The 26,675-nt window shown below is 36.6% G+C and overlaps 1 protein-coding gene and 1 pseudogene across 4 annotated transcripts in view; both read right to left on the bottom strand.

The window, feature by feature from the left end:
- CDKAL1 (CDK5 regulatory subunit associated protein 1 like 1) overlaps positions 1-26,675 on the bottom strand; it is a 636,490-nt gene that overhangs the window by 73,247 nt on the left and 536,568 nt on the right. The gene's annotated exons all lie outside the window — the stretch shown is intronic.
- LOC134378851 (dynein light chain roadblock-type 1-like) lies at positions 5,817-6,106 on the bottom strand (annotated as a pseudogene).

Here is a 26,675-nt window from a genome sequence, read left to right as displayed (position 1 = left end):
AAGGGACCTCACAGTTCTGTGACCTACTTACTCCTTTTCTATAAGAGGCACAGTTTTCAGTTCTAGGGTCTCTTTAAGTGTTGCCTCTGTTGGGGAAACGTTCATCTTCATGACTCCAAATAGATGAAGATTTTATGGAGAATTAGGAGTTAATAAAAAGATGGGAGTTGTATCCTATTTGTTATCCTGACCACTAGGAAACGCTTCTGGATATTCTCTAGACTTTTGGGAGAAAGCAATAAATTAAAGTTCATAATCAGGAATTTTTTTAAAGCCAAAATTTTAAAGAATTTTGATAGGTCAGTGAGTTCCATAACTTATAGTGTTTATAGGTAGAATTTCAGTACCAAACAAATTAATATTAAGAAAAATCCCAATGAATCAAAGATGTCATACTCACAAATACGTTTTAAACAAAAATTTTAAAACAAAAGTTAAAATTGTAAGGAAACTCTGTTTAACTAGAAGATTGCTGTTCAGTGTTACAATCCATTCCAGAATTCACCCTGTGGAGATCTGAAACAGTCCCAGTATATTTTTTGTGTCAATAGTCAAACTGAAAACCTTACTTCTAAGATTTAAACTGGCTTGGCAAATTAGAGTCACTCACATTTTTGGACTTTGAAACCAATCTATTCCCTCCCTACCAGGCATATCTCAATCTCAAGCATCTACTTTCTGCAATTAACACAGTTTAAAAAAAAAATATCAGCATAAATTAACTCATGTAAGCACTGTCTGTGTTACTTATTAAAAGCCCCATGCTAGGACAATAGACACATGCATTCGAGTGCTGAATTAATGAAAATGGCACTTTGTATTTTCCTTTCAAATGTGCCTTTTCCTTGCAACATAGTTTAACTTCTTTCTAAATGTAGCTTTTAGTAGAAAATGACAACAATTATGAGCCCTTTGAGATTTAAAATCTGAAACTCAAATTATCAAGCCTTAATAAAAGCCTAATAAATTCTTTTATGTGTTATATTATGTCTGCTTAATTACTCCAGGCCCATAAAGGAAGCAGTGTAGAAGCAGAGTTTATATGTCAGCTTTCCAGAAGAGTGAATTTTGAAACTCTTTCCTCTAACTTTAATTATGTGTACATTTTAAAATGTATATTCAGAAAAAAAAATAAATCTCTGAAGCATAGATCACTCCTATAAATATAGTAAGTGGATAAATTCTCTTGAAAGACCAAAAGTGATTAAAACCAACAAAAAGTTCTTTATCTCAAAAATAGCATTTTCTCAGTTTAGTGGGCATCTCTTCATTACTGCTAATGGTTTATCTATTTCAATGATCAGAAAGAGAGACGTTGGACCTACCATTTCAATATATATATATATTTTTTTACAGAACATACATAATTTTTTAATGAAGCAGGTAGTTACGGTTACTCAAAAAATGGTCTTTGTTAATCTGTTGCTGTTAGAAAAATATAGCAAGCAACATTATTTTTATTCTAATAATGTCTTATAAAGTATCTTTGGAGGGGAAGAAAAACTGTGTCTTTGTCAAGTACCTAAGGAAGATGGGCTCATTTAATATAAGCTCTTCACGATGTCTTTAACTCAGAAGGGAAGGGTAATTCTTTTGTGCTGACAGGAAAGCTCAGGCTGTGTGTCCCGAGGAGGTCATGTTCCCTGTACCCTGACCCTACCTTCATGCAACCCCAGCCAATAAAAGGGGCTTCCTTTATTAAAATTAACTCTTATTTTCTCCTTAATTTGCATTTTCAAATTTTCGAGGATCTATTTTCTTGACTGTATTAACCACTGTTTAGGTAAAAATATGTGTCCAAAAATTGTAAGGAATAAAAAATCATTTTTCCAGTTTCAACACCAAAAGATAGAAAGAAAACAAAAAGATGGTTACTACGGAGCCATTTTAATGCCAAAGGGACTTAGTGATTCTTTCCTGAAACTTTCAAACTTAGGTATCTGATTTAAAGTGGGTCTGCAAAAAAATTTACAGACCACAAATATGCTGTAGTTGGCCAAATAAGCCAAGTGCTTCCCTCAGAGAACTGTCAAAAATAAAGAAAAGCAAAAGGCGATCCAAAATCACAAGAACAAATTCTATATATTTGGTGTTATAGTGGGTTTTTGTATGTCTCTTGTTCAGGAAATACATGATATAAAAATAATCAGGTCTCTTTACAAAGATCTTTTTCAAGAGCAGCTAGGAAGTCAATAATCTCCCCCTCTTGTCTCTTATATAAACACATCCCCAAACCCAATCTGTGCTGGGTGAACTAGAGGGAAATTTTTGAATCTCAAACCCTGCCTGAAGCAGGGGTTTAATTTTTAAAAGGCTAGTCTACAGTGCAGACCAAGAACAGGAGATAAGATCTCAACAAAGTGGTAATTAAGTGAATTAGGTATCACTGTTGAGTAGAAATCTGTGAGAACTGTAAACCAGGGCAACTGAGGACACGCTTTCACAAAACAAAACATGCCACAGATATGATCATCTTCATTTGGTTATTTTACAGCTCTTCACTGAGCATCTACCAGATACCAGGAATGGTCCCTGTCCTAGAACTTACAGTCCAGTAAGGGAGATAACAGTGCTCAAGCACTCACACAAATGTAAAATGGCAATTGTCATGTGTGTTAAAAGGAGTGTCTCAGGTTACTGTGAGAGTGTACACAGTACACTCTGTGTGGTGATTTGATCTAGTCAGAAAAGTCAGGGGAACTTACTTTCAGGAAGCTGTTGGGATGAGGTCTGCAGAGTGACCAGGAGGTAATGAGGTGAGGAAGGGTGGAAGAGCATTTAAGCACAGAAGTAATATAATCAGGTTTGTTTAAAAGATCATCCCAGTGTCCCTTTGGAGAACAGATTTAAGAGGGGAACATGGATGGACGTGGAGGGACCAGTCAGAAGGTGATTGCTATAGTCCAGTCAAGAGAAGAGGGCTGCCTGGGCTAGAACTGATTTTCCATAAAAATATACAAATATTTCCTAGCCTGTAATCCGTATGGAATTTTTCACTATTGGTGGATTTTCTCTTGTCTGGATAAGGAAAGTGGCATCCATCCTGCAAATGAATTTATTACTCTTAATTCTATTATAGCCATTTTTCAAGGATACTGTAGAAATAGCCTTTTTTGATAAAATATCATTACAGAGATCATTTAAAAAATTTTTTAAAAAAGATGCTTCAGAAAACAAGGGTCAAGAGGCCCCAGAGTAAGGCATTAGGCAAACTCCTAAAAATTATCAATTATGTTGACAACACTCAAAACGTATATATTTGGAAAGCATCTTTTGTCACAACAAAACTTCATCCTGGAAAGGCAAATCATGTATAATTATATATATGACTACAATTACATAAAACTAAAAATATATAATTAGGTACATATATATTTCTAACTGAAAAAATAAAGATTAGAAGTTGAAGACAAAATTTGATTGGGAAATTCAGGTGAATGTTTAGTAATTCTGGTCTGAGTTTTAAAGAATAAAATACTCCTATCTAAATTAAATTGCTCTGATTATAGAACACATACCTATAGTGATGAAGTTCACACTGTTTCTATACTTAAACTGTTAATACTTCAACGAATGCCATTATACACGCTCTGCTTGTGGTTACTCAGGTCTCAAAAGAAGAGAAGCAGACATACATAAGAGGCTAAGAGGTATTCATAAAATGCACGTGTTTGTGGTTCAGGAGTGAAATAGCAGGGCACAAACCCATCCCGAGCTTTAGCAATGAAGGTAACCAGTGCCTGCAGTTATCTGGCACGCAGCCTTCATCATGATCATTTGAGTTTTCCCCGAGTGAAGAAGGAGCAGTGTATCAGATCCCTGCACAGGCTGAAAGCTGAAGGCAATGGAAAGAAAAGCTTTGACATTCTGTCATTGGAATGACAGGACAAAACGGACTGCAATAAACAACAGTTTGAGCAGGATAATTTGATGCATTGGGACTTTAAGCTTCTCCAGATGCTGAACTCAGCTTGGGATGGGAGATAAGAGGACAGTATTTACTGTCCTGAATAAAGTACGGTTGGGTGAAACTAGAAAAAAGAAACCTCCATCTGTAAATTGAAACCGGTTCACTAACATGCATATCCTCAGATACACACAGCAATTCACATAAAGAATATATATAATATTCGTATATGTTATAAACACATAGAAAGCATCATACTTACACACATATATATATATAAAATATAACTTCTGTGTTGGCCTAATAATAGATAGTAAAGCCAGAAAGAAAAACAAATGCTCATGAAGAATCTTTAAAATGGAAAGAGCGCTCTACCAATATTAAGCTCACTTGATATCATATTGCTCCACAACTACTGCAAATCAAATGCCTCTGAATAACATTTCTTTTCCAAATAAACAAGCACATGCAGACACAGATTTTGACTGCGAAGATTTAATTCACAACAGAAGGATGTTGCTTATGGAGTGAGAAGTGAAATCACAGTCCCTCTGGGCACATCCAGGTGCTCTGCCAGTTTTCCATAACAAGGTTGAGTGATGTGCTTGCATTTCTCAAAGACTGTTTTGTCTCAGTAAGGTCAGTTTCTGTGACCAGTAGATGTCAGAATGAAACAGAACTACTACCACATTGATTAGGATGACTCAGAACCCAACAAGGCAGCTTGCTGTCATTGGCATGGGTTTTGACTGAGCTATTTTCTTTACATTACTTAAGTAAAAACTACAAGAACGAAAAATCAAAACAAGATATAAACACAAACATATCATTTTGTAATCATGAGATACACTGCGTTGGTGTAATCGTGAGCAATGAAAAAGACAATCTTAAGAACAATAGGTAATGTTTACTGGCTATTACTGTGAAAGGAATTGAACTGGCAACTTCATATACATGTACCTTGTTTAAAACCCTGCAAGGTGGTTGTTATTAGCCTTGTTTTAACACTACTGGCTCAGTGCATAGAAGCAAATTTGTCCACGGTCATAGGGCTTATAAGCAACAGAGTAGGGATGAAACCTATGTCTGCCAAATTCTGTCAGGCTCAAAAGCCCATCTCTTTCCACTGCACCCATGTCGTTCTAAACATCAGAGCAGAAACAAAAGAATAAGGTGCAGGAAAAGAAATCAATAAGCATATATAAAGAGCCAAAGGAATACATGGCTAAAATATGCTTAAATCCTATGCTGTAAAAATCACCCCAGGCAGACAGTAGACTCTTCTCCTTGACAAAACTTACCAGGCACTCAAGGTTCTGTTTCCTTCCTGCTTGATATGGCTTGATTCTCTAGGAGAATTCCATGCCAAAGCAATGATAACAGCATGGTTACCAACCTTGCTCCCTGCTTAGAGGGATCTCTCTGCATCTCTCCAGCTGCTTGAATTCTATTAATCCTACCATACAAATTCTCTGGTGGCCATTATACTTAACTGTTGTGCCCCCCCCATCTTCCTTGTATACACTGTTCTCCCTTCCATACCTTCCATTCATGGGTTTTTTGGGTTTTTTTTTTAGCATTTTGATTTTTAAAGAAAAAACAGCCTTTTTCTAAGGGTGACAAAATGAACTGAAGGTCAGAAGGAAGCTGGGTGTGGGCTTCTCACAATCTTTTGCTCCAGAACTCAGAAGTGAGAAAAGACAGTCTTCCTGGTGACTCTGGGAGAAATTGGTACAGAAGAGGGATTCCTTTGGTGGGGTGAGCAGAGCTGCTAGCCCACCTGTGGTCACTAGATTGGTGTGACTGGGCTCTGAGGTGATTTCCATGTGCCATTTGGTGGACACGATTAACATTATTATTCTTGGGTGGCATTAAATTAAGACATGACACAAGGGACCAAGAGAGCGGCTTATTTGGTTGGATTCTGAATCACAATCAGGAAATAGTCTTTATCTGGTGCAACCCTAATTTCATTTTTCTTGGAGCAAATTTGAAAAAGGTGAGGTCATTCTGGGGGTCAATTTCGTGCATGGTGCTCCGTGCCTTCAAGATGAAGTTGTGCATGAGGTTGGCATACTGTGTGGTGGTGGGATTGTCCATGGTGCTCTTGATGGGAATGTCTTCTGTATTCACCAAAATGGTTCCCTGTGCTCCCTTTTGGCTTTGAAGTGTCTTCAGTATCTCTTCCACCTCTGCCATCTTGGACTGATCCAGTAGCTCTGTGTGACTGATACTCTCCTTCATGTTTCAATTCCTCACAGATGAGCTTGTCCCATTGCTCTACAAAATGGCACTGGAAAATTTTCCTTTCTCTCTCCCTCCCTCCCTTCATTACAAAAGGAATAAATGTTCATTTTAGAAATTTTCAAAAATATAGAAGGCACAAAAAAGAAAAATAAAATCACCTGATTCTGCCACTTAGAGGTAACTACTGTCAACATAGTGGTATAGATTTTACCAGTCTTATTTGTAAGCAAATCTGTAGTCACAACTATTTTATAAAATTGGTATCATTTATACATGTTATCTTGCAATACTTCTTCAATTTTTGACATATCAATGAACATCCTCCATCATTAAATATTCTTCTATAACATGATTTTAGTGATGCCTGGCATTATATAATATGAATGTAGCATATTTAACTCATCACCTATTATTCTATATTTAGGTTATTCTTAACATTTTATATTCTAAACAGTTCTCTGATGAAAATCCTCACAGATTTATGTTTACTGAGATCCATGACTGTTTATAATATATTCCTTAGCACATTTGGAAGGTCTTGATATACACTGTCAGGTTTCCCTTCTCATAGATTTTATGAAATTTCATTCCCAGCAGGACTAATTAGTACTGCATGGGAAATGGGTCTCTTGAACATAATGAATAATCATCAAATCACAAAGTGACTTATAAGTGAATTAACTAATTCATTCAACAAATACTCATTAACCTTCTATATGTGCTAGGTACAGGGGATATAGCTAGGAGACCCAGTCCCTGAGCTTACACAGCTTTCACTGTCTCAAGACAGAAAATGAAGCAGTAACAATAGCCTGTGAAAGGCGTTACAATGGGAGGTGAGGGGAAGTGATTTTCGGTGAGACCAGGCTTCTCCATGCACTCCACAAATCACATTCCACACCCTTTCTGCCACCACGACTTTTCCCTCTATTTTTCTAACTTCTGTTTCTAGCTTGAGCTGGGGTAATACAGAATAGTGTATTTCAAAAGTCCTCTCCCAACTCTAAAAGGAACTGCTTCCTAAGGTTAGCCCCACTGCCCCATACTGATTACAAATAGAATAATTCTGGAGAAAAACTAGATGAAATGAAATGATTATATATGGAAAAATGTTTTCTAAGCATTTTTAAGTCTAAATCTAAATGTGTCCTAAAAGATTAAGAGGATTTGAATTATTATGTTTTTCATAACTGAGTTTCTAGGTATATTGTAATCAATATGGTGACAATTCTAATGAACATAAATAGCCATCAAAATTGGTCAGCAGTTAATGACCTAAAGGGTTTAAATGGAAGTGATCAAAACACACAGTAATTATATTCTTAAAGTCATCATTCTTGTATTTTAATATTTTATACAGTATAGTATTTTTTTAAAAAATAGGTAAATAAATGTAATTCTTGAAGGATTACATTGAAGCAGTTGTAAACAAGCAGGGAAAAGTAGGCCTTCAACAATTGTCTCTTAATTACACACTGTAGTATTTAGCCACCACTGAAGCTTAACTTTTACAAGGTAATCTACTTTTCTATTTCATGCATACAAGAGCCAAATGATTAAAATTTAACATGATGTCTAATGACACCCAGTTACATCATTGCTTTAGAAACAAAGCACTACGTTGTCTCTCAAAGAGCAAATGTATAAAGATTAGAAAATATATCAAGACTTTGTGATAAAATTTTGGTCTTTGTAAATACATGATGACATATGGAGCTCAATAATATTGCTATACAGATAATAGATTACTCAGTTGATTTATTTGCTTAGGTATAAAATACTTTACATTTTGGGCTAGCTGGTTAGCTCAGCTGGTTAAAACATGGTGTTATAACACCAAGGTCAAGGGTTTGGATCCCTGTGCTGGCTGGCAAGCTGCCCACAAAAACAAAAACAAAACTTTTACATTTCTAGGAGAAATGAAGTTGCTAGAAAGAAGGGATACTGAGCCAACTTTGTTTCCTTAGAAGGGGGTTTTAGATGTATTACTTCTTTGTCATTAAGTTTAAAGCATATATGAAGGTACTTCAAAAAGTTGGTAAAAAAACAGAATTAAAAGATAATACGAATCCTTCCATGAACTTTTTGAAGAACGCCGTACACAGAAAGCAAATCCAAATTTATTATATTGTATTTCCATGAGTATGGGTGATGCATATGGCTTCTCCAGTGCTTATATGTAAAACATTTTTCCAGTCTCTTCACATGTATTAATTTAATCAACAAGACAACCCATTTGAAAAATGTGCTTTTATTATTCCTATTTTACGAGTGAGGAAACTGAGGTATGGAGTGATTAAATATCTTTCCTAAAAGTACATAGTATCTAGTAAAAGGCAGAGCTGGGAATCAAAGCCAGGCATGAATCTATATGAAACTCGGCAGTCATCTGAGGTCTCCCTGCCCCTTCCAAATAGTTAGACTGGCTCCAACCTTCCACTCCTTAATCTATGTTTTTTCCAGTGCCTTTCTCCAAAGGACTTTAAATATCTAGAGGACTTGTGTTCTCAAAGTCCTATCTAGCTCCCAGTTTTTGGTCCTCTGATTAGTTCTGTGGTTAAGTACACACAGGGAAAAACTGAGTATTAGTTATTCTCCACCTCTCCCCCCTCCTTTTATCACTACTACTCTCGTTTATGCTGAGAGAAAAAAATCTCTCTCTTTTTCTACTGTTAGTTCTCTCTCTCTTTTTCTACTACTGTTAGTTCTGTCTTTCATAGCCTTGTTTCCTTCTGAATCATGCCGTCAGGTTCTTACTTTGTCCATGGAACTGTTTAAGATAGTTTCCCAGAGAAAGCCAGTTCCTTTCCTAAGAGGAACTCTGTTGCTAGCTAAGAGAATGATACCCTTCTCCCCATATGTGCACACAAATATGGAAGTGAGACATTCTATATTATGATTAATATACAATATTGCAATTGATGATTAAATAACTGCCCTAATAGAACAAATCTGACATATGTTCACTAACACCAAAACAAAGGCAGAAGCAATCCAAGTTCAAATGACATTAGTTTAATTCATTAAAGTCTTAAATAAATCCATATGGAAGGAATTATTTTTCTTTGCATTTGAGAATTCATGGTTAGAAATGACAATGCTTAATGATAAAAATAAATTAATCACATACCTCCAACCTGCCAATGAGGTTATCAATATAGATGACAAGTGTTAAAAAGTCATGTCAAAACATTATTAGAAAAAACAAGGTAAGAATATAATTGGGGGCATATACAAATTACTAACTCATATATATCTAATTCACATAAAAATGAATTTTCAAAACATCACCTACTTCTAAACCAGTGAATATGAGTTATTTACATAGCATTATATAGTAGGGGGATTAAAAAGAGTGGAAGAAAGAAAAGACTCATAAATTTTAGAAAATGAAACAGTGTTTCAAAAGTTGCTGGTATTCTGAGAGTCAAATGAAAATACTTCCTGAACACTGATGTGCAAGGCTACCTAAACTGAGACATGTTTGGCACCCCTTGGAGCTGTGCAGTATACAGACGGAGTGGCTACATGACGTGGCCCCATGTTTAGGGTACTCTGTCAGGCAATGACCATGAAAGATAAAAAGTAATTCTGTTTTTGAAAAACAGTCTTTGCCTTCAAAATGTGTACATGAAGAAAAATGACATTAAGCATATTACAGACACATATAAAACATACTTCATAATTTGGGGCAGTAAATAAACATTCAAAGTGAGAGGTACAGGGCCGAGCCCGTGGCGCACTCGGTAGAGTGCTGCGCTGGGAGCGCAGCGACACTCCCGCCGCGGGTTCGGATCCTATATAAGAATGACCAGTGCACTCACTGGCTGAGTGCCGGTCACGAAAAAGAAAAAAAAGAACAAAGTGAGAGGTACAGCTCGTATGGGCCTTAGGAATGGTATACACTATGCGCTCCTTGAGAGCAAGGACTGTTATTAGTAGTTATTGTGGCACCTGAATTCAATTCAGCAAATGTTGGCTGAATGAACGTTTGTGAAGGTGATATATAGAATAGATTACTTGTTGAAAAGGCTTAGCAGTTGTTAGCTATTTAAGAGAAGGAACTCTACCTATTTAAGAGTATACCCTTATTACTTGGTTCAATGCCTGTACCTATTGAGTGCCCAATTCATGTTTAGCAAATAAATAGTAATTAGAGAAGACAGCAGGTTAAACTGGAGACTATTACTATGTTCATCTGAAAGCAAAGGGGAAGGAGTCACAGAAAAAAGAGGACATGGAGACTACTGGGGACAACTTAGGATTCCAGGAAAGGCTGAAAAGACCTGATTGAGAGTTGAGGTAAGGAGGAGGACCCTCTTCTGAGACAGGAGGGAAAGAAAAAAAGATCATGAATGAAGCAAAGAATTATTTGCAGGGACAAAGGAGAGAACATTATAAAAGGCATATATGTTTTCATCTTCTTAATGACAATGATAATACTACGTATTTGAAAAGTGCATAGGTTATTGTCAGCAAAGAATAATATTACTACTCAAGAATAAGGGTAGAACAAGTAGGATCTGAGCCTTGGAAATGTCAAAAGCTAAAAATAATCACTGTGTGTGTTGGGGGTGAGGGTGGCATGCTAGGGAGAGCTAGAAAGTTAAAAAAAAAAAACACCTTAGATATGAACCATATTTTTCAAACCAATGCTTCAATTGTTCAATGGCTTTATCAAGAACTGTGCTAAGCACTCTGGGGGATTTACAGAACTGCAAGATATGGCTCTTGTCCCTGAAAAGTTAAATAACAACCCTGAGATATTTCATGGTAGAATGTGAATATGCCAAATTTAAAAAAAAAGAAAGAAAAGAAAAAGGAAGAAGAGATAAGGACAAAATGTTCCACAATGAGAAGTCTATTCATTACATATTATTTCTTTTTATATTAAAGTCTAATAATTATGTCCTTTACCTTTTTGTTGTTTGTGGTCAATTAAAAGTCATTTTCTGGCTTTCATATTGGGATAGTTATTTTAGTAGATATTTAAGTTCTTTTGTTTGTGAAAAAATGGCGTCCCCTCAAGTCTCAGTGAACAAAATAGGTCACAGAGCTTTGGCTGAACACAGGGTCATTTCTTAGGTAGACAGAATAGATTCTTTAAAAAAATACCATTTGTGCAAATGCAGGACTGTTTCCCAGAGCTATACAACATGCAAAAACTGTTATTACTGTCCATCCACACCGAGGCTGGGTCTGCAAGGGTTAAACTAAAAATCAAGTTATTGTTGTTTCTCTGTCGGTTCAGTACAGCTTTTCTATAATTCTCTAGAGCTAGGCAGCTGACAGCATGGATTTTTATTGAAGAAATGCTATGACATTTGTTCTAAATGTCACATTTCTCCCCCACAAACTAAAAATAGCATGCCACCATACCCCTACCCCTAATAAAATTGTTGGCTTGGAAATGACATTGATAAGCAAAATAAAGCATGTAACCTTTTCTCCCCTTTTCTATAAATGTTTTATTTATTCCTGAGTAACATTTGGTACCTTTTGTAGGCTGAGATCAAAGGAACAAATCAGTAAATTTTACTGCTGAAGTAGTCTTTACAGTATGGGACTGTCATTTTTAAAGCATGTTTCAGGCAGGCACTGCTGTCATTTGAGTAGTGATCTAGTGACTGACAGAAAATATCTGTAGAAATAATGTGTGCTCTCATAGTAATGTGACATTTTATGAGCAGTTTGACTGTTTTCATTACTCTGATTTCAGTCTGGTGAAGAGCAAGCTAGAAAGCCAGCAATGGAATATGGAAAGCCTGTCAGAATGAAGTTGACAGAACAACCCTGAAATTGGGCTGCTGTATTTAATATGACTTTGTGGCAATTATCTGAAAGCATTTTAAATATTAGGTTGATTTGAATGCTTAATCGGATCAATTCCAAGGTCACCGGTTTTATTGATAAGATGTTTGGCTGACACACTAGAAGTCAAGTTTCAAGCAAACTTTATAAAGGCTTTGTCTGTACTTGCCTTCATTATCTAAACTAGGTTTTGTTTTAAGGGTGAAGCTTTATTTATATAGAGAAAGTTTCATTATAACAAATGTCATATCTAAATAGTTTTCTTCAGTGGTGGAATTCCATTAAAAAGAACATGTTGCTAGAAACCATGGTCCTGGACTTAAGGAACTGACCATGAAAGCAAGCCTGTACCACATAGACGCTCTCTGAGGAATCATCAGGGGTTCTGATTTTTAGCAAGGCATATAAAGAACATCTGGGGACTGGTATCTTGCTTATGAATACCCAACACCATTCTTTTCTTGCTCGTGGGAGTATGTGCTATTGGACAAGTTTATACTTCATATGGGAATTCTTTAGATCCTCACTACTCCTAGTTTGAACAGGGATGTTGAGGACATGTATTTATTTGTTATTTTGCTGATGCACAATTTGGAATTCCAAAATTACTTCAAGATCAATAGAAGGGATGGATTCACTTAATGAGTGACTTTAGCCAAGTTCCCAGTGTTTGCATCTCTACCTGGCTTCTTTACTGTCAGTTTACCCAGTCATCTTCAGGAAGGCCTGAAAGTATCACTCTAAATTTTCAATTACTTTTATTGGCATAATTTAGGGGATATAACTATATGTTTGAAAATTTGAAGATTCACAAAGGCTTAAGGATGTATCTCTAGAAAAAGTCAAAAGACCGCTACATACAAAGTGCTGATTCCATTGTCTACTATCAAAATAATTTTATTTATAAATCCTCATTTAAAAAAATTTCTTAAAGTAAATTACTACATTGTTTATTTTGCTGTAAATCCCACTTCCCCGAATGTTCACTATGCTGTAAGCTCCTTGGGGGAGGTTTCTACATTTAACAGTTGTACCCCTAACCACCTAGCACCTAATAAGCACAAATCTAGCACCTAGTAGGCACACAATATATACTGATATTTCCTTTACAATATTAAAGCTAATGTCTCTGATGTTTCCTATACTTTCTATTAGGTTGGATTTTTTTGTTTGTTTTTAGAAGGATGAATTAAGAGTGTTTGCACAAGCTGTAAGGTGGGAGAGGGGAGGGCAACCTCAAATTCACAGTCATGGAAGTCCAGCATTTTAACTTCATGGCCTCTCAAACAGGGCAGAGTCCCTTTCTTTGGTTCATTCATAAACACTCCCATCTTTTTGTCTGCCTTCCCATCCCCCTCCAAAACAAAACATTTATTAACTGAAGCTTCCAACTGTGACAGAAATTACAGTCATGTTAATGGTACAGATGGTGTAAAAAATGCAATCTAAAAACATGATTAAAAAACTCAGGGGCTAGGTAACCCAAGTTCATCTTGGATATGGCTGACCAGACATCTAAGAGAAAGGAAATACACGTTTTTAGTTAATTAGTTTGCTTTTATCCATCTCTGTAATTAGAACATGCTTTTCCCCTACTTAATGCTAAAACAGTCATTAGATTTAATAAACCTTTCTAGATTGCCACAAATGAGAAAATAAATTAGTTAAAAAGTAAGCAGTAAGCTGTATTAGCAATGTGATTGTTACATTATGTGAATAAAAATGTTTTTGTCTAATTATTAAAGACTTAATACATCATTTTATAGCTGGTGGCAAAAGATTACACAGGATTTTTCCCCTTTCTTCCTCACGTTGCTTCAAAAGGTAGAAAACATTTAATATTGCCTCCACAGATTACGTTCCACCAAATGGAAATGATTATTAATCATTCTTTCCAAAAATCAACCCATAATTAGCTTTTTCTGAAGTCAAAGTAGAGTTAGAATCCCACATGACCAATGGAGAGAGGGTGGTCTTGGTTGCAGGGTACTAACTAGGAAGCTTGGCTTAGATCACTTCTAAGGCTCTTGTGAATTGACAATGGAAACAAAGCTACAAGAGAACCTTTGTTATTCTTGTTGTTTTAACCTCTAAAGCCATTTTGCACAACATTCTAATCTTCTCCCAGGGAGTCCAGAATGGCCCCCTAACTCTGCAGCTCCCAGGAACCCCCATCACACTCTGTTTGCCGGTCTGGTAAGGGAGTTAGTTATGCACACTGTGTTACTTTTTAGACAATCAAAGGTTAAAGCCATTTTTAAAAGTAAAAAAAACTAATATACTATAAAATTGAGTACCCAAACTTTCCAGGCTTGTTGAGCATTCTCTGTATTAAATGAAGTTACTCTTTTTATATGTTAAGAAGCATCTAAATAAAATGACCTCATATATTAAAAACTCAAGTTAGTTCTCACCTAGACCTCATGACACACTCACAGCAAAAACTGTCTGCTGGACACCCTACCTGTGCTTGCTGAGGAAGCCTTTGGTTGTGGCATCTATAAACATTATTGCTGATGGGCCATGGACACTTGAAGGCTTCCAAAAATGTGCATTATGGCCTGGATCAGACAGGAAAAGTGCAGAGAAGAACAGAAGGTTTATTTTGATCATAGAACTGAAGAAACCCTGAAGAGGAAGGTAAGTTCAAGAGTATCTTTGAGGGACCAGTCTATCCCACAAATAACACTAGAGGCTGTAGAAATGATTCCACATATTTTCCTCCTCACCCCAAAACTCACAAGGTTAAGCATAAAGGCAACTGGGTCCAATGGGGTCTTTCCACACTTATTGAGTGGATGGACAGATGGGAAAGGTTAGGGTCAGAAATCAAAGCCACTTTTTCCCCCTGGGCTATGGGACACAAACTGCAATTTTAGGGTAATTTTTACAGAAGAAAGGTGCTCCGTGGAGATGTTAGTGGCTTACATCAGCCATCTTATTGTTCTAATTCCGGAGTAGGGAAAGCACTCAAGACCCAGAAAGTGCATGTTGGAGCTTGGACAAATGGCTGGTCCCTGACACCCAAAGCAGTATTTGATGATGTTTTCTTTTACCAGTGAATTAATTGTATTCTTAATTCCAGACCCATTAAGAACAGCAGCAAGATGTAACACTGAATATTAGCAGTTTAGAAGTGCATCATCTCCAAGATGGTTTTCACATGCATTTATTTTAATTTTAAAATGTTACATTCTAACCTTTAGGAAATATCACTCTTTATGTTGCCTAGTGTCAACAGGAGTGAACTATAGGATCAGCCACAAACCAGCCATGTAATTTTAGACAGAGAATTAGCTTCTCTGGGCTGTGAAGTGATTGCATAAGGTGATCACTATGATTCTTTCTAATACAAAAATTATTTGATTTCACTCTTTCCTAATATCACAGATTTACTGCTCTTTGTTAGGATTAACTTTGTTACCTAAAAAGCAGCTAGGAATTAAGTTAAGAAAAAACTGATCTTTTATAACTGAAGAGGAATAAAAGAGAGGTGTGTGAAGATGGACTCTTGACTCAGGGATTACTAGAGAATTCCAGTTTTCTGGGATGTTGCTTAACACAGTTTCACAGGAGGAAAAAAAAAACTTTCTCATAAAAATGTTACAAAGCTTTGGAAAAAAATTTTAAGGAGTTCCTCCAAAGGAGATATTTATTCTAAGTGTGAAAAGATCAGTTCAGTAAACGAAGACATTTACATTATTACCATAACTTAACATTTTTATAGACTTTCTGTTCTTCATCATTGAGAACAAACATGAAAATCTGCACATTTTCAACAGTCAGGACATTGTTCTGAGAAGGAAAACGTGACTGCCTGGAAGTAGAAGCTGAGAATCAAGCACATGTGAATGAGTGCCAAGCCACCCAGCTCTGCAGCCCTCAGAGAAACATGTGCAAGACATTAAGTCCTCAAGGCTCTCAGCAACCTAAAGGGACATGACCACCTAGGGCTCAAGCCTAGCAAAACAGAACTCACTGGGGATACATGGTGAGGCTGAAACCACTTTGTGTAAATCTCAGATTTAGAGGAAAGAAGAATACTTCAAAGAGAAAATCCCAGAAAATATGTGAAGCTATGGAATTCTCCTTGTCTCGCTCCTCACCCCACCCCAGCTGGCCTGGTCTCATTGCCTTCAGTTTTTAAGAGAAAAACGGGTGATTCAGTAGGCACTGCCACCGGAACGCTAGAATCCATTCCCAGTGCCTGATACGGGCTCTTCCATCACAGCCCAGTACTTAGCAAGAGTAGTTGCTTTAAAAACAGTAGTTCTTTCATTTATGTGAGTTTAGTTAAGGGAAAATACCTAATATTTGCATGACTAAGCTCTTTGTCATTTCACCCTCACAACTCTGTGAAGTTACTAACTAGATCAATTTGCAATTTTATGTCCACTTTCATAGATCAGACAACTGAGGATCAAGGAAGTTAAATAACTTGTTTAAGAGAACACGGCTTGGTAGTGAGATGATTCACATGTGAAGTGCTTTGTAAGAAGTACTGTACAAATGAAAGCAGTTAAGATGATTTGGGCACAAGTCAATTAAGGCAAAATTTAAAACATCATATACAATACACCTACTAAAATGTTGGGTTTTTCTTCTCCCTTCAACCTCCCTCTTTACTTAGCCGTAAATGAGGAGGTGCTCTCCCTTTGGCAAGTCAGCATGGTGAAATATGCTGTTCTATGACCTGAGTCGTTCCAGACAGGCTGTCACTGGGCATTCAACAGAGAGCAGCAGTATACACAATTACCCTCCTGACTAGGGTCCCTTGAGACACAGGTCTGGAGAATTATGGCATTAAGAAACAGTGTTTGGTACAATCAATATTCTTTCAGGTTGACTTAATGTAGAAAGAAAACAGTATTAAACAATTACACTGCACATGAGCATTCTATAAGAGTGCATAGTTGATCATTTTTATCGTTTCATAAAAATGTATTTGCTTTATTACAAATTCACCAGGAAACTGAAACATCTAACATAAAATGGCAGTTGGCTGGGAAGGCACCAGTTAAAAAAATAAAAGCCTGACAAATTAAAAAAATAAAATATCAGTTTCTAATTTAACATCGAGTAAATTTTGTTTAAAAACAACTAAGCTTTTGTTTGAAGCTGCTAGTCACCCTCCTTTTTCTTCAACAGAAAAGTTGAGAAGAACTTTTGTGATGAAATATTAATATTAAAGGTTTACATGGACCTACCTTGCATCATGACACATTTATCATTACGGACACACTTGCTTTGATAACAAAAATAGAAGAGAAAAAAAACAACAGACTAGAGAAATGTTGAAAGAAAACATACTTTTAGAAATTTATTACTGTGTGTGTTGTTAACTTTGCTAATTCAGGATATACTGATTTATACTATTGGCTGCTTTTATTTTTGATTTTCTAGCAAAATGGTGTTTTTAGCTTCTAAGAAATGAAATGAAATACAAATTTAGAGATTTCTGTTTCACCATCTGAGACTAAAGATTAGGGCAAATCAGCAAATTAATTTTGTTCTCTACATTTTGAGCCTGCTCGAATGATTATTTGGCTGCATGCTGCATAGATCATGCATTCTTCTTTGTAACAAGGCAAATTAGATATTTATGCTTCTATTCCAAACAAAGCAGACACGCTGTCTGGCAGGATTTTTTTTCTACACTAGTTAGAACTCTTGTAAGTAAAGCTTATGAGTTTTATCACATGGTACTTCAACCCGGCTATCCATAAACAATCTTTATGAGGGTCATACTGCTTCTTATTTAACAGCTAATAAATGTACTATTGCCATTACCATCTCCAACTTGTTCTAATAATTTTGTAAAAATAACGTTTCCTCACTTTAATTTGCACACAAACTAGTTCATATTTATTCTTTAAGGCTGCTTTATTACACTTTGTACTTCCCTCTTCTTCTAAAGCATTCTATTTGTACTGTTGCCCAGGCTTTTGGTTCAGATGATCAACAACACTGCTCATCTCTGGATCTTCACAATACCCGGCACTATGTTCCCCATAGGGCATGTCTGCCACTGCCTCCCATAACCTGCTCAGGTGCTGCCAATGAGGGTCCTCAGCCTAAGATCTAGTTCTCGAGCTAATTACCATCAGGGTGGAGAGTACATAGGGAGTAGCCACCAGCTCACCAGGAGGTAGGTGCTAGACTTAGATGTGCTACCACAAACCCTGCTGCTTGGAGTGAAAACCGGGCACTTCAACTTCTACAGAGTCCTAATCCCCTGCCAGCCTGGCTTGATCCACAAGTTTTTTTTTTTTTTTGGTTGTTTTTCTGCTTGGTAAAGCAGCTGTGGTCAGGTGCTACTGCCTTACCTAGAACTCTAGGTACTAAGAGAGGACCCCAATCCTAAACACCTTCCTCTATCTCAAGTTAGCCCCACCTTGCCAGGAAGAGAGAGAAGAAAGAGAAGAGCTGGCAGCAAGTTCCTGCTTCTTCAGCCTCGAGCATGGAGTCTGGGATGAAATAGATCTGACTCTTTTGGGAATGCCTAGGCCACTGCTGCTCATGTTATGTGTGGTGAGGACCAGCTATTTAAAAAAATTTTTTTTCCTTCCTTTCTTTTTTGAAAAAAAATCAGACCTATCAGGAACCAAGTTATTATAAAATACCATAAAAATTAATGACTAGAAAAATGTTAAGACAAGCCCTGATGTTTTTAGTATAAGATTTAAGAGACATAAAATTATCTGTCAAATTCCTAAATGCTTACTCAACCTTCTGTAGTTACCTCATTTTGGATCAATACGCTTGAGGACTGGCCAGGTCCAAGGACCACACTGGGAAAAGTGGTGGCTGGGCCCCTCCTGCCGCCACATCCCAAGCCCAGTCTTAGCAGCTACTGAGTGAATCAAGCCTGAGCTAACCCCATTGAAAGGATAATTTCTCTATCCCTTCCTTTTCCTTACCCTTTCCCTACCCCTGCACGAGGAAGGTTTCTTCTCCATCCATAATGCTGACATCCTAGCATGCCTCATTCCAAGGCTCTTCCTAGTTATGAAGACTACACAACAAGTATTTGCTGAATGAACTATTTCCTGTCTGACAATGTCATTGATTCATTCATTCACTGAAAAATTTATTTATTAGGTCCCCACTATGTGTCAGACATTGAGCAACTTGCTGGGACATGCAACTTGTTCTATCATAGCTTTTAGTCTATTGGGAGAGACAGAAAGTAAGCAACCACAACTCACTGGGATGGATGTCATGGCAGAAGAAAGCACAAAGTGCTTTGAAAGCACATAAAGGTCTCACTTATCCTAGTCTGGGTTTGTAATAAGCAAAGGCTTCATGGAGGTGGTGCTTGAGCTGCGTTCTGAAAGATTAAAAGACATTGGCTAGAGGAGAAAGTAGGGCAGGAGCAGAAGAAACAATATCTGCATAGAGCTTGGCATGATCATGAGCAAAGTAGCTCAGTAAGGTTTCAATACAGAGTGCAAGGTGGTGGGGGAATGGTGAAATATGAGGCTTGAGTAGTAAGCATGACAATATTTTTAAGGAATCCAGTGTTTCTTAATGATAGGTGCTAGTGGTATTGTGAGCACAACAGTTTTTTGCTGTGACAGACTATGCTGTGCAACATGCAAGGGTATCTAGTACCCCTGGGCATCGAGTGCCAGTGGCACCCCTACAAACAACCAACCTTCCCTATTTCCACATACCGCCTTGAAAGAGCAATATCAACCTTGGTTGAGAACCTTGAGTAGATGAATGATTTGCTCAGAAAGCAGACAGGCCTCTTAGGAAGATGCAGTGGTACCAGTTTGCCTGAATTAAAGTGTTATCCGAAAGGTATACTCAAGGGAAACAAAACCACATCAGCCACGTCCAAGGTATGTCCGAAGAAAGTCACATCAGACTCCTCTAGTGTTTACATCTGGTCTCAGTGCAAGTAATTTGTAGGTAACTTTGCCATAAATTCAGTTCCATTCAGCAAGCATTTACTTAGAACCTACTAAAAGTCAACTACTAGCCTAGGTTCCTTTAAGGGCATATGAACACATAAGACATAGTCTCTATCCTTGAGAAATTTACAATCGAGTTACTAAGACATAATGAAGCAAACACACAAGGCAGTATATAATCCAGTGTCTGACAGAGTATTATTCATATGTTTTATGGGAACATTTAGCAGTTAAATGGATTCCTCTTTATTCCTTCTCCTTGATCTTTCACATCTGACCCAAATCCTCTATCAGAAGAGTAAAACAAAGAAAGAAACAAAAAGTTAGCAGAAAGCTGAGATTACCGACAATTACCTATGAGTTTTCCCAGTCTGTCCTTTATTAAGGATTATGGAGAAAATACCACTGTAATTTACCTGAGGAGAAAAAGACATTCTTGCCTGTAGTATCAACAATAATTAACAAGATTTGCATTTACTTTCAGGTATTTTCTACAAGTGAAGATTTTAAAGAAGAGCACAGTAAAGCTGATTTTGATGTAAGTTAGAAGTTATTTTTCTCTACTTTCTCCAGCTTTATTATATTTTCCAGAAATAATACATCTAGTAGTTCTGCTGTCAGTGCCGTTCTCTGCTCTGTTCCCAATTCCCTTTCTTGATGACACTGTGCATTTTACTGGACCACATGGTCACAAAGTGTAATGGGCTTTTGCCTGAAGGGAACAGTTGCCAATGATTTGTGGATCTCTGCTGGGGTCACAGGTCACCAAAAATAACCTCTTAAAAGAGGAAAAATCCAATTAAAAATGATAATTTTTCAGGACACCATAATTGACAAGTTCCAGAAAGTCTGCTGGAAAATAGAAGGGTTCACTAACACATGAGAATCAACAATTAGTAGTTAATACTTTGGCTTAAATCCTTATCTCTTTTGTTAAAATTAAAATAGCCAGGGAGATTCTCCTTTTGACCCTTTTCAATAATTTATGCCTGTAATGGATGTGCTTATCACATTCTCTCCCGAAAGCAGGTTTGGCTGTGGATGACTGAAGACAGCAAGAGGTGGTAGAGGTCACAAGCAGTGAGAAGGGCACACAAAGGGGAAAAGGAGAAGCTAACTGCTGGAGGAGGCAAACTTTACTGCACAATTTTCTACACAGTTGGATCTGACTTTGAACTTGTGTATAAAAATGGGCTTGACTGAACTAATCTATGAGGTGTGTATGTCTTCATTATAATGTATTTTTTCCAATTGCCATGGAAAGATGTAAGAAATGAGACACAAGAATAATTAATAATTCAGTATTTCCAAGTGTCTAGACTACAGAGCATATTACATAGTAATTATTTAGAAGGAAGAAAAAGGAGATGGGCAATAGATTTTATGAGTACTTACTATGAATTGGTTGTTTTCAGTTTTCTCACAAAAAAAGTAGATTCTATTTTCCCTATTTCACAGATGACAAATGCAAGGGTCAAACAGATTAGGAAGTGTGCCCAGAGTTTCACAGCTAGTCAATGAGAGAATGCACGTTCCAAGCCAGGTTCACTTGGCTGCAAAGCACTTGCTCTGATATACAGCACGCTGCCTAAATGTTTTAGCAAATTTGGATTATAAAAATGTTAGAAATAAAATTATGTTTGTTAAAGGATGGGCATTTAAAAAGCTTTGGGTTGTGGGTGTCTAGTTAAAATGCTAAATGATGATTTTCCTCAAACACACACACACACACACACACACACACACACACACACACACACACACACACACAAAATGTTGGTTATTATGGCTGAGTTACTGAATTTATTTGGAGGAACCATTTTCTTTTGCATGACAAAATACAGATGATAATAAACTATTTACCCAGGCCTTTTGGGGTCGAGGGCTATAAGCATCATTTGAAATGAAAACAAAAACAAAAACAGTAGTTCCTTTCTTTATATGATAAATCTGCCTTTGGCAGTAAGAGTCAAGATTAAACTGTACATAACTGAAATAAACTAGTAATATACAGGTAGATCAACTATGATTAAAAATGACTTTTTCACCAAGAACAGTTTCTTCAACTTGAAATTAAATAATTGCAGTATACTAAGTTAACTATGAAATTAGGAATTTTTAAAAGCAAAGAATGATGTTCTCTCTCCATTATAAATCTGATGAGTCTTGGTGACCTTTTGTTAATGTAAATGTTGAGAAACTCTTCATAATGCAAGATTGTCCCTCCCCCTCCCTCACAGTTTCCTGCTTTTATTCTCATTTGTACTCTGTGGCATGGAGTGGGACACATTAGTAAGGAGTTGGAGTGGGGGTGGCAATGGTAGACATTGGTCTGCGCTATCAATAACCTTGGAGGCCTTTGGGAAGGGCAGAGGGCAAATGATTGCAGTACAGGAGAGATGGGTAGGAAGTAATTCCTCAGTATTATTTTTATGATTTGAGTTACAAAAGAAGTAACACAAGTTCGGTGCTATTAAGGAAAAAGCACTGGACAGTTACTTAGAGGGGTTTGGGCTCAGTTTTTTTAGTTAAAATTTAAGCCAGATGTGAAATTCAAAAAGAAACCTGGTGAAGTCGACACAAGGGCCACAGCAGTTTAGACAAACCTCTAAATATGGGCTTTAGAAAAAAAAATGTGAACATTTTTAGGTCTTAGGGGAAAGAAGAATAGATTTATCTGAATCAAATAATCAATGAGTCATGGTTCCCACAACCATTTTCAGGCATGAAGTTAGTACTGAATACGTTGAGCTTTCAAAGTTTCAAATGACCTTCAGTTAAACTTTTATAATATGGCTCCTTTAAAACACATTTATGCTTTGCTATTAACACTACTACTAATATAGGGTAATTAATAATAGTAGTGTATCTGGCATTATGTATAAATGTTAGAATTAATATGAGCTGTTCACCTCTATTCTTGCCAAAAGGCTGAGAGTGTGTTAAGACATGGGACCACACAGCATCTTATTGTTTTTACTTCCAGTGCGTTGCACATAGTTACTGAATAAATGAATGTGAGTTTTATAAAATTTTATATTGACTGTTGAGTCCCATTTGCAAAGGCTTTCTGTTTACACACATACAAATCTACTCTAAGACACTAGGTACACATGTACAGAGGACACCTGACTTTACCTAAAGTCTAAATAAACACAAAACATAACCAGAATGGAAATAGTTTTTCCCTGATTTGGAGAACCATACGTACATCTGGATATCCTTCGGAAAAGCTAGCAACATTAAAAAGTGTTTAAAATTTGACAGTACCAATATAAATGCTCATATTCATAATAAAGAAAAACATAATGTAGGTTCATTAAAGTGTTACAAATAAAAAATCACTTGTGTTTTGATATTTATATACTTGAAAGAGGTTTGTCTAATGTTCTGAGAGTTTACTACATTTTGAATCAAAGTCTACTGATGACTTGCGGAGGAAGAGGAAAGCTGTCAGGTTGGCTAACTTGTCCATCTGTTCATGCCCTGGATGGTACCAGTTCCCCAACAGAGATGCGAAGCACCGGCCTCCTGAAAGCTGTCTTCCTGGCATTGCCTCCCTGAGCTAATGAAATGGTTTGGTTTAAAAGGCCTTTCCCTTTCAGTCCTGTCTGAGCTTCAGAATGAATGTCCTTAATTTTAAAGAAGCACAGTCCAACAGTTTATATGTTGTTTGACGAAGGAAATTAAATTATGTTGTATTTCACTAGCATATGGTCCTTTATAAGAGAAAAATAGTTTTTAACCTCTGCTGTAAACTCTAGAGGGAGCTTATATAAGGAGAGGAATTCTGGCACCAAGGAACACGTGTTCATCATTTCACAGGTTCTTAACATTTACTGTGAACATAGGAGGAGAACGTATCATCGTGCATACTCTCATGAACATAACAGATGAAGTTCAGTAAAGTTAATCAACAAAAATGACAGTGCATATATTTTTACAGTACTTAAAAGTTTATAACACACACATTATCTCATGCAACCCTCACAAACAACAAAGGTAAGTGGACCAGGGTTGATCTCCATTTTCAAGATAAGAAGCCAAGCTTGAGGTTATTAAAGATATTTCTTTTTTGGATAAAAAGCTCAATAAAATTATTCTATCTTAAAATGAGGGTTAACCCAGAAATAGGCCAGCCAGTTTGAACCTATTTTTGAGATCATCCAGCTAGTTGAATGGCAGGGCCAAGACACAAAACCCTGCCTTCTCACAGCAAAATCAGTGCTCTTCACAAATTCCTAGAACTACATTGGTATTTTTTGGTCATCAACCTCTTTATATAAGATTTCCTGCTCTCTAGTTTGTCAATGCAGTGTTTTTGGCAGTGACTGTTTTTCCTTTTCTTTTTAAAAAATCAATTAATAGAATGAATTAAGCAGCAATTCTTCTAAATCATTAGAAGAATCTGCCAAGAGTAGTTTTAAAATACAGCTAAGAGCAGTTTTAAAATAAGAAATGGATGAGCTGAATGTTAAATTACTGATTTTATTCTTGAAATTATTTTTTCCAGATTTCTACATGTTATCTTAACATCTTAAACTCTTAAGAGGTCAGTTTGTACCCATGTACTACATTTTCCGTAACTTCTATTGGTCTTGTTTATAGTTCTTATGTGACTAATTAAACCTCACTGCAATTATATTTCCAACAGAAGCTGTACTTTACTTATTTCTCAACAAAAACTATGATCATTTGCCTTGTTTCCCATGCATTATTCCATGATTGATTACTGGTACAGAGTGGATTGTATTTTGCATTTTGTAGCACACAAGCATTAATCTTCACTCATTCTTCAACAGTATAACTCATTAAAACATATACTTCAAAATTGGGGCACATAGAAGATGTAACCACACAGGAATACAGTGCTATTATGACAAAATATAATAAAACATAACATGTGTTTTATGAAGTTATGGTTTTAATTTGCTACCTCAAGAAATATGCTCTTGCAATTTTGTACAAAGTAACTTCCCAGGAGAATTTAAATCCCCTTACCCTCCCTTCTCTAGGTACTGAAAGGATTATGATTAATGCACACTAAATCTCTCTTAACTGGAAAAGGTCTTAGCAAATTTTTAAAACCAAATTGAGTTACTGATGAGTATGATAATCAAAAATCTAGAGCAAACTTTGACTTGTGAATTCTATCCTGCCTCTCCTGGCCTTTCTTTTTTTCTGGACATTATCACACAGCAGGGGACAGAGTGTGTCAAGAGTGGGCTCAGCTAGAGACAGCACAAAAGAGCAGGGCCACATACGCCCCCAGCAACCCCAGCAAATGGATGACCTACATTTAATTCAAGTAGTTCACATGAGAAAAAATGAATCTGTGTTGCAGTTTGGATTTAACCTATATTTCAAGAGGCAATTAGAGAGACATATAAAGTAAATATGGGTAAATAAGTGTTACAGACATATATAACTCTAAGTTCATATGAGACATCAGCAAAACGATATGTGTTCATGTAAATGTGCACATGGTCTTCTTTCTCTTAATCCCTCAATCTTCATAAACAAATGTACTAGTGGGAGGTTAGTACAAGTAAAAACAGCATTAATGGGTCGTATATTAATATTTATGTTTTACTATATAAAGACCTTGCATACATTATGACTCTGTTTTGCAAGCTGAATGAATAACTAATGTTACATTATGTATGGGTACATATTAAGCAGACATGTCTACACTTTCTTAGTTCAGGATATGATTAATGCAGCCTATCAGAAGCCAGATGGTGCAGAACCAGAACCATCAATCAAAATGAAAAGACCACTGCGCGCTATCCACAATGAGGTTCTCACAAATGGAGATTCTGTTCACAGACCCTAACTGGTAATAGGCAGAAAACGCCAAGAACATAGCTGTACTGTCCCACTGGGATAAAGAGTCACAGCTCGGGCTTGGCTAGATAAAAAATCTGGCATAGGAATATTCATCCTGGAGTCCTGAGCACCTTAGTTGGGAAAGCCTGAACAAACCAACAGCCTATCCTTAAGATTTTTTTTTTAAAAAAAGCTTTTTAATTATTTTAATACTGTTTGCACCGATGACAGTATCTGTCAAACAGTACCCATTTCCCATTTGATTTAGGATGGGACAGTGCCATGTAGTAACAAAGCAGCTGCCACTGTCTGCCTGATACGTGAATTGGCATCCTGTTTCTTTTGCACAGGCGTTATTATAAGTAACCCCAAATGCTTTAGTGTTACTTTGCCGCCTTTCTCCAAGGATCTATGGGAAACAATTGTAGTCTGTGTTATGTTTAATACTAATGACTATTTTGGGGGCAGTTGTAGGGAGAAAGGCAGTAGAAAGATGTTTCCTGTTCCTTTAATAGCTTTACATAAAAGTAACTATAGAAACACAAGGTGCTTTGTCTTTGTAAATGGATTATGTGTGCTAAGATAATGTTAAATAATCCCGATGCACTGTAGGACTCAAAAAAAATTTTTTTAAAACAAATATATAAGTTCCCCTTCCTAACAGCCACTGAAATACCATCCCAGAATTCTAGTTTTGTGGAGTTTTGGGGGGTAGACAGATGTGAAAGGAAGGAGAAAATTCCAGGAAATGCAACTTCTTCCAGAAGAGTTATGCAGAAAAATGATGAGATACTTAAATAATACATTAAAAACCACAAATATAAAAGGATAATGCAAGTGAAATATGTGGAAAACCTAAATGTGTTATCTAAAGGTATTTGTGCTTTAAGTTGAAATCTCGGCATATGAGACAATACGGAAAGAGAACAGCACACTTTTACTTTTGTAGCAATGATGAGAAA

Source organism: Cynocephalus volans, chromosome 5 (assembly GCF_027409185.1).
Source record: "Cynocephalus volans isolate mCynVol1 chromosome 5, mCynVol1.pri, whole genome shotgun sequence".
In the NCBI taxonomy this organism is placed as follows: domain Eukaryota; kingdom Metazoa; phylum Chordata; class Mammalia; order Dermoptera; family Cynocephalidae; genus Cynocephalus; species Cynocephalus volans.
Note: the sequence above shows the minus strand (reverse complement) of the source record. Positions and strands in the feature narration are given on the sequence as shown.